The sequence below is a fragment of the Sinocyclocheilus grahami genome, unplaced genomic scaffold, assembly GCF_001515645.1.
Source record: "Sinocyclocheilus grahami isolate Dianchi unplaced genomic scaffold, SAMN03320097.WGS_v1.1 scaffold409.1, whole genome shotgun sequence".
Lineage (NCBI taxonomy): Eukaryota > Metazoa > Chordata > Actinopteri > Cypriniformes > Cyprinidae > Sinocyclocheilus > Sinocyclocheilus grahami.
The window spans coordinates 135,063-149,361 of NW_015505588.1; the positions used below are offsets into that span (position 1 = coordinate 135,063).

General features: G+C 37.1%; 1 long non-coding RNA gene across 1 annotated transcript in view; it reads left to right on the forward strand.

Annotated features, from left to right (window-relative positions):
• LOC107550860 (uncharacterized) overlaps positions 1–1,040 on the forward strand; it is a 17,123-nt gene extending 16,083 nt beyond the window's left edge. The window contains exons 3-4 of the long non-coding RNA XR_001604707.1: positions 594–598; positions 1,030–1,040. This is a non-coding gene — a long non-coding RNA (uncharacterized lncRNA). The remainder of the gene's footprint in view (positions 1–593; positions 599–1,029) is intronic.
• The last annotated feature ends 13,259 nt before the right edge of the window (positions 1,041–14,299 follow it).

Consider the following 14,299-nt stretch of genomic DNA (forward strand, 5'->3'; position numbering starts at 1 on the left):
GGGGGGGGTGGGTGTGGTTGTGGTGGCCATTTTGTGAACATGCTGTTTGTTGGTGCAGTACTTGTGCTGTTTTACCTCCCCATTTGTATGCTGAGAGAGATTGTTTGGATTCATTGTTTTGTGTTACGGTAATCTGGCTTACCCGACCCTTGCCTGTTGTACGATTTTGATTCTGGATTCTCCCTCTGAACTTGATGTTTCTTTGTAAATATTTGTGGTGAATATTGTACATAGTTATTGGGAAAGTAAGGAGTCAGACGCCATCTTTTTTTTTTGTAATGTTCGGATCTGTGTTTTTGGATTAGGTAGTTAGGTTAGAGAATTGTATTTTATTTTAGTTTCTTTACTTCGGATAGGTAATTTAGAGGGTCTTATATTAAGAACGTTTTGTTTATTATTTTGGCACCATCGGCTCCTGAAAGTGAACTCCCTAATAAATATTGGAGAAATAAGATGATTGTTCACGCTTGGGTTTTTTCATGTTGCGCTCTACCCCTAGACGGGGCGTAACATGGAAATTGGGGGCACTTTGGATGGGTTAAAATGCAGAGCACTAATTCCACATGTCACGTCACACTATTTTGTGCCAGAAGAAGCTGTTCAACAACGCACAATTTAATGATTTAGTATGAGCCATCTGGAATATGCCAATGGACATGTTTTAATAGACAAATAGACTGATTGAATTCACTTAAAATGTTAAAATAAGTTCCAATGACAAATGGGTCAAATTTTTTCCCTAGATCTTTAAATATTGATTACAGTTTGTGAATTTTCAAAGGGTAGTTAAAAAATTAACATCTCAAGCCGACACTCTCACGTAAATTAATTGTCATTCAATCCTTCACAGGAAAAAAATGGCTTACTTTAAGAAGAAAGCATTTTTTTATTTATAATTTATAAATAATTCACTTAGCTGATGTTATTGAAGGGGATACGTTATTAAGATAAAATAATACAGCATAACAAGAATAACTCAAATAATATTTCAAACACAACTGATCACGTTTGTGTCCACATGTTATTTAGAGAATGCACGCTCGATTGAATTCATCCCTGACACCAATTCTGTCCTTGACCTTATTTGGCCTAAACTGAATGACCCAAGCTAGTCATTATTACCTTTGTTCATTCGCATGTTTCTGACTGGAGTTAGATTTTTTTTGACTTCCAGCTGATTGTGGCTTGACCATGAGAAAGGTTACTGGTTAGGTTCACTGATTACAGAGTGAATTGTGAACTGACTGATATCATTGCAGTTGCTTTAATAAAGAGGTGAACTACTGTAGCTTAATGATTGTTGAGTCTCTTTTTCTGGACATCTGGATGCTTTAGTCAGCCTGTTGCATTGAATTCATTATTCTGTCAACTCTCTGCATACAGGGTTCATAATACTTATCAGCTTTCATTAGCAAATGTATAGCACTTGTTTAACATCTGTGTCAGTTTTCAAAAAGGTACTAATAGCCGATAATCTTCAATTTGTTTAAAATCCTGCTTTAGTCTTTGAAAACTATTGAAGAATTTTATGCACCAGGTTAAATTATTATTAGGGACATATCATATATACCAATGCTTATACATCCAATTTTGCACTGGATCAGGAGATTGGGTCAGTTAAAATGCACTTGATTATTTTAGGAATTTTTAAGCCAATTAAATGCAAGGATCAATGTGGATATATTTTCGAAAATAATAAGTGCATGATCATATTGCTATTCTAAGGTGGTGATAGACCGGATACAGATGGTTATTTCCTACTTCAGATCAAGGGTCATATGCAAACCTACATAATCTTGCTCCTTTACTGCTAGAGGCAGAGAGGACTAATGAGTTGTTCTCTACGTGGTGCCTGAAATAAAGTCCTGCTTGCTATATGCACATTAGTGTAATGTTGGCTTACCAGATAAATAATTTTGTGGACATGAAATATTAATTTGATCTTATAGCTTACACTTTGAAAAAATAGTACATTCCAAGACAGTTGGCCTATAGCAACAACACAAATACTGCAGTTTATCACTTATCAGTTTATTAAATGTTGGGGATCTTTTATGGCCATGTTTCTTATATAAGAGGTTATATTATTTATCAAACTGACATTGGTTAAGATCCATAACCATACAAGATAGAATCAACACGTTTTAGGTCACAACATCAATATCTCTAAACACTCTTAAAAATAAAGGTTACTGGCATTGATGGTTTCATAAAGAACATTTAACATCCATGGAATATTTCCATTCTACAAAAGGTTATTTATAGGACAAAAATGTTCTTCATACAAAGAAAAAAAGAAGAAGATTATTTTAAGAACTGCTTACTGAAAAGTTCTTTGGTAGCCAAAAATGTTTTTTTTTCATATGGCATCACTGTGAAAACCTCATTTTGGAACCTTTATTTTTAATAGAGCATGAAGGTATGAAAATGGATTCCAAATCTGGATCGTTCATCACCTGATTCTGTCCCCCCTATGTTTCATATGCAAGGAGATTATAATACTTAGCAAACTGATACGGGATAACCTGTTAAGATCCAAACTGCAGTGTTGGATGTTGTGACTTACCAATCAAAATCAGGCATTTCAAAAGAGACATGTAATAAGATTTTATCATACTGTTGTTTCTCTAATTAACATTCATTGTCCTTTGTCAAAGTCAAATCCCAGAGGCTCTGCCAGCAAATTTGATAGAATGATTGATGGCACAATGCGGGTATATGTGTGTGCTGTTTAGAATTGTCACTCAAGACAGTGTTCCAGTCACATTGTACACCATCTGTTGGTGACTACAAGATTAGAACATACAGTGGGTACGGAAAGTATTCAGACCCCCTTACATTTTTCACTCTTTGTTATATTGCAGCCATTTGCTAAAATCATTTAAGTTAATTTTTTTTCCTCATTAATGTACACACAGCACCCCATATTGACAGAAAAACACAGAATTGTTGACATTTATGCAGATTTATTAAAAAAGAAAAACTGAAATATCACATGGTCCTAAATATTCAGACCCTTTGCTAAATCTGCAAAAATGTCAACAATTCTGTGTTTTTCTGTCAATATGGGGTGCTGTGTGTACATTAATGAGGAAAAAAAATTAACTTAAATGATTTTAGCAAATGGCTGCAATTTAACAAAGAGTGAAAAATTTAAGGGGGTCTGAATACTTTCCGTACCCACTGTATCTATTGGTACGTAACAGTCTGCGTTTGTATGATGTCTCCCTGTTTCATTCTTGAGGAAGGATTCAAAAGATGGATGTCAATTGAAACTCACTGAATGATGAAAAAGATGTCTCTAAAGAAAAGCTACTGTTTTGTGTTTCAGCAATTACAATATATAATGGGTTTCATATTGTCTTTCGGCATTAAAAAGTTGGAGGATGAATCAAAAGCAATGTTTTCTTCTAATCTGCTGTCTAAAAAATATTCTCACTCGCTTTCATATTTACTACAAAGTGCACAACTGCACAGCAAACTGTTTCCACTAATGAGTCAGACCTGCAGTGGAAAACATAATGGAACAGTTGTGTTAATTTTTATGGGCCTGAAAAGGTAAAAAATGCTTTAGTCATGTTCTGCCAAATCATCAGATGAAGCATAGTGCTGATGTACTACAGATGGCTTCGTGGAATATTTGGCACTACTGTTTTTCTGTCCTACTTCTTTTCACAGTCTCCATTTTATTCCACCGTAGAATAATAGATGAAATATGGAAAATATGATTTGTACATGCATTTTCTTTTATGTGTTTCTTTTACATGTTAAAATACTGTCTTCTACTGGAATGTTTTTTTAAATACCATCTCCCATTGAGTTCTTTTTTGAACAAGACATTAAAGGACACAAATAATACATAATTCAGTTAGAAACATTGTGTTGTTACAATACATGGCACTTTGTAGCCAGCACACTATGGTTTCTTTGCTACACTCAATTCTTTGCTTTATATATTCATTTCCAAACCTCCCAAAATTATCCACAAACATATATGGTGTGTGAAAATGTCTGAAAAGCCAGGCATCATCAAAACACCAAGCTCCAAATTGCTAGTGAACAGTAATTATCACTACAGACAATAATGTGTAGATAGATACAATCTGCATTTTTTTCCTAAAACATAATGAGAAATATTGTAAATATCAGTGCTGTGTGTGATGGACAGATAGAGTACATTTCTCTTCCTGCCACTCCAATTCGAATCCCAATTCAGGTTCCTGAAAAAAGGTCCACCCCTAAACCTAACCATAAGCAGATTTAGAATTTATTCAAATTAGCACCCAATTTTCCAAAGCATAAAATAGCTATGAATTGCTATGAGAGTGTGCTGGACAAAATATGATCATGGTTATATGAACAATAGAGTGTTTTTTTTCAGTCTAGACTTGTTTAAATAGAAATGCATACCCAGATAGCAAAATTCCTGATGCCCAGATCAGGCATAGGTAATAAAAGCATAACACCTAAAAGAAGTATCCTTCAAAAAAAGTTGTATAAAATAAAATAAAAGTGCTCCAACTTTTCAGTGTTTTCAGACAACAACTTGCCTCAAAGTTCTGGGCTTAGTCTAGCCTTTGGAGGTTAAAACCAGTGCTTTTATTGAACTGGAAGCATCAAACTCAATCAGTTGTAAACAAGTGTGACAATACAAGAAACTCGCAAGCTTTGGGATCACTCAAGCAAGATAATAAGTAGAGAGCTACATCAATGGCAGCCATCTCAAACATAGGTCACCAGCCAATCAGCTTTCTTGCCCTTCGGGAACACCACTAGGGGAAAGAGCTGCAAAAAAACCTTGTCGGCTCTCAAGGTTCAGCTTCTTCACAAGCTTTTCTTTTTTGTCAATAGTTTATTCTTACACTTTTTTTGAAGCTGAAGCTTACGCAGGGTTCATATCTTATGGGGCACAATGTAAATATTAAAATGAAATATGAGATTATAAAATATTAAAGTTGAAATAATGGTTGACAGCAGTAAGGTGATTGTCATGTCATGGTCGATAACTAATAACCACCAATATTACAATCTATACTAATTTGCTGAAAAGTAAATAAAAGGACATCTAAATGGCAAAGGTAAATTTTATGTAAAATTTTATAACTTACAGTACAGTATATCAGCTAAACAAACAACACTGTCAGTGGATAGGATTCCTTCTTAGTGATTTGAGCCATGAGCTTTATATTATGGTTGTTACTGTGCCTGTCAAAGCTCCATCTTTGAAAAAGCAGACATTTTAGGAGGAACAAAACAAGAGAAACTTAAATCTTTTTTTACCATGCCAATCAATTCCTGGCAGGAGTCAAGGAACCCTGTAGAGGAAGTCATCTCACTGCGCTGATGATGTGCAGGCCATTTGAGCTTTAGATGAAATATGTATGAATGTAAAAAATGCAGTTCAAGCTCTAGCACACTTATCAATTACAGAGAGATGGCTACTTCAGTACTTCTACTGGATATTTCTTTAAGAAATGGACAGCCAGACCAGGAGAAAAACATTTCAGACTAGCTGGTGCAAGTCCTACTGATAACATATATATATATATATATATATTCATTGTGCATTCCAATTAATCTCAATCAAACTGCAGCTGTGTTATTTTGATTAGGTTAAAAAAATAACAAAAAAATACAGCTAACTAACACAATAAAACACAATAAAAACATATGAGGTGCCAACAATTATATAAAAATCTGAATATATAGATGTAAATCTGAATATATAAATGTAAATTGTGAATATATAGAACTAAATCTAAACATATACTTATAAGTCTGAATATATTGTTATGTCTGAATATATAGAAGTAAATCTGAATATATAGTTATAAGTCTGAATATATAGAAGTGAATCTGAATATATAGTTGTAATTCTAAATAAATAAATGTAAGTGAATCTGAATATATAGTTATAAGTCTGAATATATAGAAGTGAATCTGAATATATAGTTGTAATTCTAAATAAATAAATGTAAGTGAATCTGAATATATAGTTATAAGTCTGAATATATAGAAGTGAATCTGAATATATAGTTGTAATTCTAAATAAATAAATGTAAGTGAATCTGAATATATAGTTATAAGTCTGAATATATAAATGTAAATTATTGATAAAAATGCATATCATGATGTGTATAAATCCTGAATATATAAATGCAAATATATATATATATATATATATATATAGTCTACATCTCAATATAACTATATCTTTATTATAAGGCATATCAATAGACTTAGTATACCTGTACATCCTTTATATAGTTATCAATGTAAATATTTTACTATATAAATTATTGTAAGTGCATCTCGCTAATCTAAACCAAAAGGAGTATTTTCCATCTACTTTAAAAAAGGCTGGCTGTGGTGCCAAAAGGTCCTCACAGTCAGTGACAATGCTAATACCCCTCTTTTCTATACAGTTCAACATGGCTGAGAGGGCTAGGGAAATTGCCAACAACATCATATGTTTACAAATAGTGATTGGAGTGAATAGAAACTTATGTCCTTATTTGGTCTTCCTGTTTCCTGTTCCCATTATGTTCCCTGATTAGTTCCATTAGTTCTAGCTGTGTTATTAATTATCTTCATTTGCTCCTGTGTATTTAAAGTGTTCCCGGTTCTTAGTTCTTCGTCTGGTATTGTGAATGTCTGTATATGTCTACATCCTTTGCTATGTGTGTTTTCCTGGTTCCCTGAATGCAATTAAAGTCTCGTTATTGATGTACTCCTGGTCTCCTCGTTCCTCGCTCCGCGTTCCAACACAGTAGCACCGTGACAGAATAGGGGACCAAGGACAGTAAGCGGGGCCCCCTCTCCCCGTGTTTGTTTTCCATTTTTAAAAGTGTTTTGGTTTTCCGTTTGTTTCCCCCCGAGATCATGGAAATCACTGCTCGTTTCTCCGCCTTAGCCCACTGAGATCTCCCCTTCTTCAAGTACACCTGGGAATTCTGCGGGCTCGCCGCGGCGACAGCATTGGATGACGCCACCATCGATACTCTGTTCTGGCTCAGGGCCAACTACCATCACCCCGTGGACCTCCCAGACACCAAGGGACTATGCTGGATGGAAGGGATCTTGCGGTGTCTGGGGAGTGTCTGGGCCCGAGTCAGAACCAGCCCGCTGGCCGCGCCGATGTCAAGCCCGCCGGCCGCAGCTCACTCGAGCCCGCTGACCATGCCTTTCACCCCGAACCTAAAGGGGAATCAAAGGAGGAGAAGGCGGTCGGCTCCAGCCCCAGAGCTCGCTCCAGTGTCGGCTCCAGCCCCCGAATCCAGCCCAAGGAGGGCTCCTGTTCCCGAGTTTAGCCCAGAGAAGGCTCCTGTTCCCGAGTTTAGCCCAGAAAGGGTTCTAGTCCCCGAGTTTAGCCCAGAGAGGGTTCCAGTCCCCGAGTCTAGCCCAGTGAGGGCACCTGTCCCCGAGTCTAGCCCAGTGAGGGCTCCTGTCCCCGAGTTTGGCCCAGTGAGGGCTCCTGTCCCCGTGTCTAGCACAGAAAGGGCCACAGTTTCCGAGTTAGGCATACGGAGGGCCTCTAAAGACGATATTCTCCCCAAAGATTTTTATTAGGGGTGGGGGGTAGTAGGGGTTCCTCCGTGGAGGCTGGGCCGAGGCCAGGCCCCCTGAGTTCCCTACTCCGCCATAGCCTCCTGAACTGTCTGCTCCGCCATGGCCTCCTGAACTGCCTGCTCCGCCATGGCCTCCTGAACTGCCTGCTCCGCCATGGCCTCCTGAACTCCCTGCTCCGCCATGGCACCCTGATCCGCCCTGGAGGTATTCCCCGTGTCCCAGTCCTGCACCAGCCTCCATTTGCTCCTGTGTATTTAAAGAGTTCTTAGTTCTTCGTCTGGTATTGTGAATGTCTGTATATGTCTACATCCTCTGCTACGTGCGTTTTCCAGGCTCCCTGAATGCAATTAAAGTCTCGTTATTGATGTACTCCTGGTCTCCTCATTCCTCGCTCCGCGCTCCAAAACAGTAGCACCGTGACACATGTGATAGACGGTAATAATTAAAAGAATTAATATAGTACAATATCTGCACTGATACATGTACAGGATACATAGGCATACTGTTTCATTAAAAAAGCAAGAACATCTGCCTATTGACATGCCTAATAGTAAAGATATATTTATGTTGAAATGTAGACTATATATATTCAGATTTGCATTTATATACTCAAGATTTATAAACGTACATTGTGATTTACTATTATATAATTAGAATAATAAACATAAATTCACAATTTACATTTATATATTCAAACTTTACAACATATTTTCGGATTTACCTCTATTTCTTCAGACTTTTAACTATATATTCAGATTTACTTCTATTTACAATTTACATTTATGTATTCAGTTGGAGAATGGTGTAGCTCGACTGTAAGTGCATGGTGCTAGCTACACCAAGGTCGTGGGTTAAAGTCCAAGGAATAATAATGCAGAATATACACCTTGAACTTAAGTTGTTGGGGGCACTGCTCCAGATGTGTTCACGGTGTGTGTGTGTGTGTTCACTACTGTGTGTGTGCACTTGGATAGGTTAAATGCCGAGCACAAATTCAGAGTATGGGTCACCATACTTGGTCACACGTCACTTTCACTTTCACTTTCAGTTATAACTATATATTCAGATTTACTTCTATATATTCAGACTTATACCTATATATTCAGATTTACATTTATATATTCAGACTTCTAACTACATATTCAGATTTACATTTATATATTCAGATTTATAAGTATATATTCAGATTTACTTCTATATATTCAGACATAACAATATATTCAAACTATATATTCACAATTTACATTTATATATTCAGATTACATCTATATATTCAGATTTTTATATAATTATTTACTGTTTGGCATCTCATAAAAACATGATAACATAATAAAAAACATGATTTTTGAAAAAAAAAAAAAAAACCTGAGTTATCTGTTTTTGCAAACCGACAATCATACCAAGCACCCCTCTATTTCAAAAGTTCATTTATATAAGGAAGGTGTCATGTTTCTCTTTGCTATGCCTAATCCTATTTTCAATCCCACTCTACAGAACCAAGGTGTGGCTTCTGGCCTGTCTGATGTTTTCCAGCACAGCAGCAGCAAGTCCCTGGGGATTCTGGGTAATGTAGTAAACAACAGTCAGCAGCTTTCAGCTTTGCTCACTGAAACACTTTAAGAAACCTCTGTGGACTCTGCCAGCTCCAAACAACAGGAAGCGAACCCAGGTAAACAGCCAGCGAACAATGAATTCAAACATCTTGCCAAAGACAACACAGCGGTGCACTGCCTCCACCTCCTATGCCATTGAACTCAGCAGTCATTCCCCCAAACATAATTCTCACTCATTTATGCAACCAGAATATCTCCCAAAGCTGCTTTTGGAGAGCAGAATGAGATATCACAAAGTGGGTGTTGAGTTTTCTCACAGCTGGCTGTATTTATAGAATAACAGTCACAATGGTAAAGATGGAAAACACTGTTAATGTGCCCTCAGGTGGGCTACCGTGTGCTATACACAATCGGTTCATGTCAAGGTCAGTGCTAGTTAGATTAATGGGACAGTTGGTGTTGTCTTGGGCAGAATGAACTCCTCATGAGGTAAGTGTGAATAATTTTCTTTTTATTACTGTCACAATGTGATTTCAAAGAGGTTGTTGTTAAGGATGCTAACTTTTTCATGCATCTATTTAAATCATTGACAGCCCTGTAACCAAGGGACAAACCACGTCACTTGGAATGTATCCTGTCCTGACAGAAGACAAAAATATATCTAACATAACCTTAAAAAAATACAAAGAAAGAAACAAACAAACAATCTCTAGTTTGAATGGAATACTGGTCATCTATGTCTACAATCAAATTTAGGTTTTCAAAATGTTTGCATGACTAGTTCCGCTGCAATTCTTGTTTTCACATTAAACTTTTACTTCACTAAGAGATGACTCAACAGTGTACAGTTATTCAACAGTGATTTGGCAGGCACAGAGGTGAATGACAGACTAAAAAGACAAGAAAATTGGAAAGATAGAGGGTCAAGCTCCCAAAGGCAACAGAACAGCTTGGCAGAAGGAGAAAGAAAAGTCTTCGCTGCTTTGTATCTTCTTTTGTGTTCTCAAAAAGAAATACTGAGAACAGCAGAGAAGTAAACAACATGGAACAAACGCTGTTTCTTCCTGATTAAATTTCAAACTGTCACGATATGGGTACATATGGAATACATTTATTCTTGAGACATTCTTGAGATTTCTCTTGCTATTAGTTATGAAAACAGTAACAATTTGACTGTGTAATTATTCAAAGATGATTACTGGAATGTTTTGAATTAATTGCTTAGTGGATTCCATTTTTTTTTTTTTATTCTTCCAAAATCAGTGCAAGGTCAAGAGAGAATTCTCATACTTCATAATACTAAAGCGAGTTAATTTCCGAGTTCAGAGTTCCATCATATTCAACAAGCTCTCCTATATTTGTTGTTAATTGTTAACACCTCTGCAAATGTCCTTCTGTTCATTTACACTGTGTAGCGTCTGCATAGGATCATGCATGAGCGTTGGACTGTTTAAGAGACCCCTTTTAGCCTTTTGACATTTGCATATAAATTACAGTTCTGGTCAGAGACTTTACGTTCGTATAGGGGTTTTAAATTGCCAGATGGTTCTTCGCCGTCAAGAAGATTCGAACCAGCCCCCACTATCATCCCCCAATCTGATTTCAAACACATTCCCAAAGAGCTGTAAATGGCCAAACTAACACACAGACACACAAACTAACACACACACACACATAAAGACTTTTCTTTATTTTAGACTATAATTAATCAGTTATAATTGTATCTGGTATATGCATGTGTTGTGTGTACGTTCCCCTATTAGATTAGCTGAGTTACCACTCGTCATAAAGCTGTCTTACAATATGGCAGTCAGCCAATATGCTCTTTGGGTTGTAACTGTCTAGAAAACGACTGTTTCACAATTGTGCTAGCTGCATTGTCACTGATTCGTCTCTGTGGATTGGATGTGAAAAGAAGAGGCTGATTTCCCAAAGCTATAAACAAATGAGAAGCTTTTCTACCAATAGGGTGCTGGTGCCGGTGTCCAACTTGTTTTTTGATTGCATAAAACATTACATCAAATTACTTTGAATACTTAAAACACTCAATTCTCATAAACAGAGCAGTTAGCCTGAACAAGCACCATCTCCTTTACAAAAAAAAATTATAATAATAACAGTCCTCACTTACATTTATGTTCTTCGTAGACGTTTACTTACAAAAGTGACTTTCGACACATCGCTACAAACAGATGGCAAGATGTTAATTAGAAAGTATCTAAAGTTCAATGAAAAGTTAGCAATGTTCTATTTCAACATTAATTGCATGTTCATGAAGCAGAGTCTGCATTAGTGTATATTCCGATATAACAACACATTCTTGGTTGTTTATCTCAGAAGTTCCTGCTGAACTTGTTAAGTTTGAAAAGAGAGAGAGAAAAATTCCCCATTAACAGATGCTGCAAAGGCTGTTAAGAGCCAAAGTTCTCCTCACAGCTTGTCTAACAGCTGGATCTCCCTAAGCCCAGCTGAGTCACTCTACAGGAGAAATCATACAGAACAAAGGGAGAAGAAGAAGTTGGGAGGAGAAGGAGGAGGAGGAAAGGGAGAGGATGTATAAAAGAGCAAGCATTGCTCCATATAATTGAGGTGAATAACACCTGTGAGCTCTGAGACACAACAAAGTTTTTTATCAAATTACATGTAAATGAATCAGTGAGACAAAGATCAGCAGTTGTTTCTCTATTTCTTTGTTTATTTTACATTGCATACAGCATCAGCTTGTGAGTGGGTGACGTAGAAAGTAACAAAATCACTATTAACTACAGTTCTCAGTTTTGTGGTTTTAATATTATTCTGCCGTCAAATGGAGAGTGAGATAGTAATTTAATGGAAATTCTTTCAAGCCCCGGAGTAAAAATTGAAGTGCTGCAGGGAACAGAGCCGGAGGCTACTGAGGTCAAGCTAGCTCTGTTAGCATTATGCCACAGCAGTTCCAGAATAGTTTAAATGCCTTTGAAAATCAATGGTTTTAGCTTTCTGGTAATGAGCTATGAGGACATTAGCATATACGCTGAGGCTGGAAATCTTGTTCTTGTTCCAAAAAATATGTGGCCGTTTGAACAGCTGGTATAGCACCACTGAAAGTGGCAATATCTCTCAGGAGTATTTGGATTCATTATATTTTAACAACAAATAATCTGTCACAATGAGCCATTGCTCTGTTTCATGGGTTCCTGTAGGGAAAACTTCATGTTTTATTACTAACTATAATCAATAGTCTTTATAAAGATTAATTTAGAAGTGTCCATATTCAAATTTATTTGTCACAGTTATCTGCTTGTTTCTATTTTAATCCACTATAAGGTTAGTATTAAAAGGATATTTCACCCAAAATGAAAATTCTTTCATCGTTTACTAACCCTCTTGTCATTCCAGTCTGCATGCCTTTCTTTCTTATGTGAAAACTGTTTTGTCCATACAATGAAAATCAGTGGTATCTAGTGTTGTTTTGGACCCCACTGACTTTCATTGTGTAGACACAAAAAGTTGAAACATTCTTCAAAATATCTTTATAATTTACAGCTATTGGCTAATCTTCAGCATGTTTGCCAACAAACATTCATTTTGGATTGATCTATTTTTAGGGCCAGATTTACTAACAGCTTGCTCCAGCCCAAACCGTCTTATGGCATTAAAATAGTACTGTCAGACCTGCAGTTAAGAATTAGAGCTGAAAGGCATGGACACAGTTATTTTTGCGCCTGTCCTTATTGAATATGCATTTGAAGGAGTTTCCCTTTCAGATGCAAAATTTATGGGAAGAGAGTATTAAAATGAATCACGCAATGCGATTTAAAACATTTGTATTCATCAAATTACTGGTATTTGTGCCATTATTTAATGGCCAAAAAATGCATGTCTTAAAGCAGGCGGTAATTTGCGCTGCTCTTGGTAGATTGTGCTGGTCTGGGAATTATCTGTCTGCGTCTGTGTTCTTTAATGTGCGCATTGTCAGTAAATTAGCCACAGAATTTTCCCCACCCATCGGCGCTTTTATAGAATTGCGATTTAATGCTAATTTGCCCTGTTTAGTAAATCTGGCCCTTAGAGTTTAAACTGAAAAATGCTGGTTTATAAGAGAAGTCAAGGACAATTTTTGCGACAGGTAGGTTGCACAACTCTGACAAAAACTCTGACAACAAACTATGTCAATGTCAACGCACTACAGAATTCTTACAATTAGGTGTTCACACGACACCACTTAACTAAAAAAAGCTTTTTATGCCCTTTGACCGTTACATGAGAACAGTGTTTTGGGGGCCTGAAAATGCAAACTTTAAGTTAAACAAAAACAGTTTTAGTAAAACATTTATTCCTCATTTTAATTGGAAGAAAACAAAGCATTTCACAAAAGTTACATCAAAGCAAAACATAGTTCAATTATGTGTGAGCTCAAATTTGACATGACGCCTCGTCCTGCTTGTAGATTGTAGACTATTGATTTTTGTCTGTTTTGTCAGTAAAACAAAGAGAATCAAACAGTACACATCTTGAACTATCTTCCTTTTACAGAAAACACATTGCAATACTTATTACCTGTCTGGTATTTCTTGTGGGCTTCTATCTCTCTGTGTGTGTGTGTGTGTGTGTGTAATGAAACTCTTCAAGTGATTTGATGTATAATATATATAAATAAATTAAACTTGGGCAATGACAATGGGGTTTTATTTCATTCCGTATAGAAGAAAAGAAACGTCTCGGGTTATGCATGTAACCATGGTTCCCCGAGAAGGAACGAGATGCTGGGGAATGCAGCCTGCATGACCGGTGTCTGAAGCACGTGTGAAACAACGCAAATCTATTGACCCACCTGGCCCATGACGTCATGCCCGGAAGTATAAAAGGGCACCTGCTAAATACGTCATCCACTTTAGCTGTCTGAAGGAGATGTAGACAGGCAGGCCGAAGGCATGGCAAAGGGGGCGCAGCATCTCGTTCCCTCTCGGGGAACCATGGTTACATGCATGCGTAACCCGAGACATTCCCCTTCTAGGGAACTCAATGCTTCGCCCCCTAGGGGACACATTGGGGAACGAAATCCAATCACGCGCATGCCTGTCCACATGGTGGGAGAGCACCAAGGAAGTGACAGACAGGACTATCTACTTACTACCCTGGCAGGGCAGATAGCACTGTCTAGGCCAGGGGTAGGCAAGTTCGGTCCTAGAGAGCCG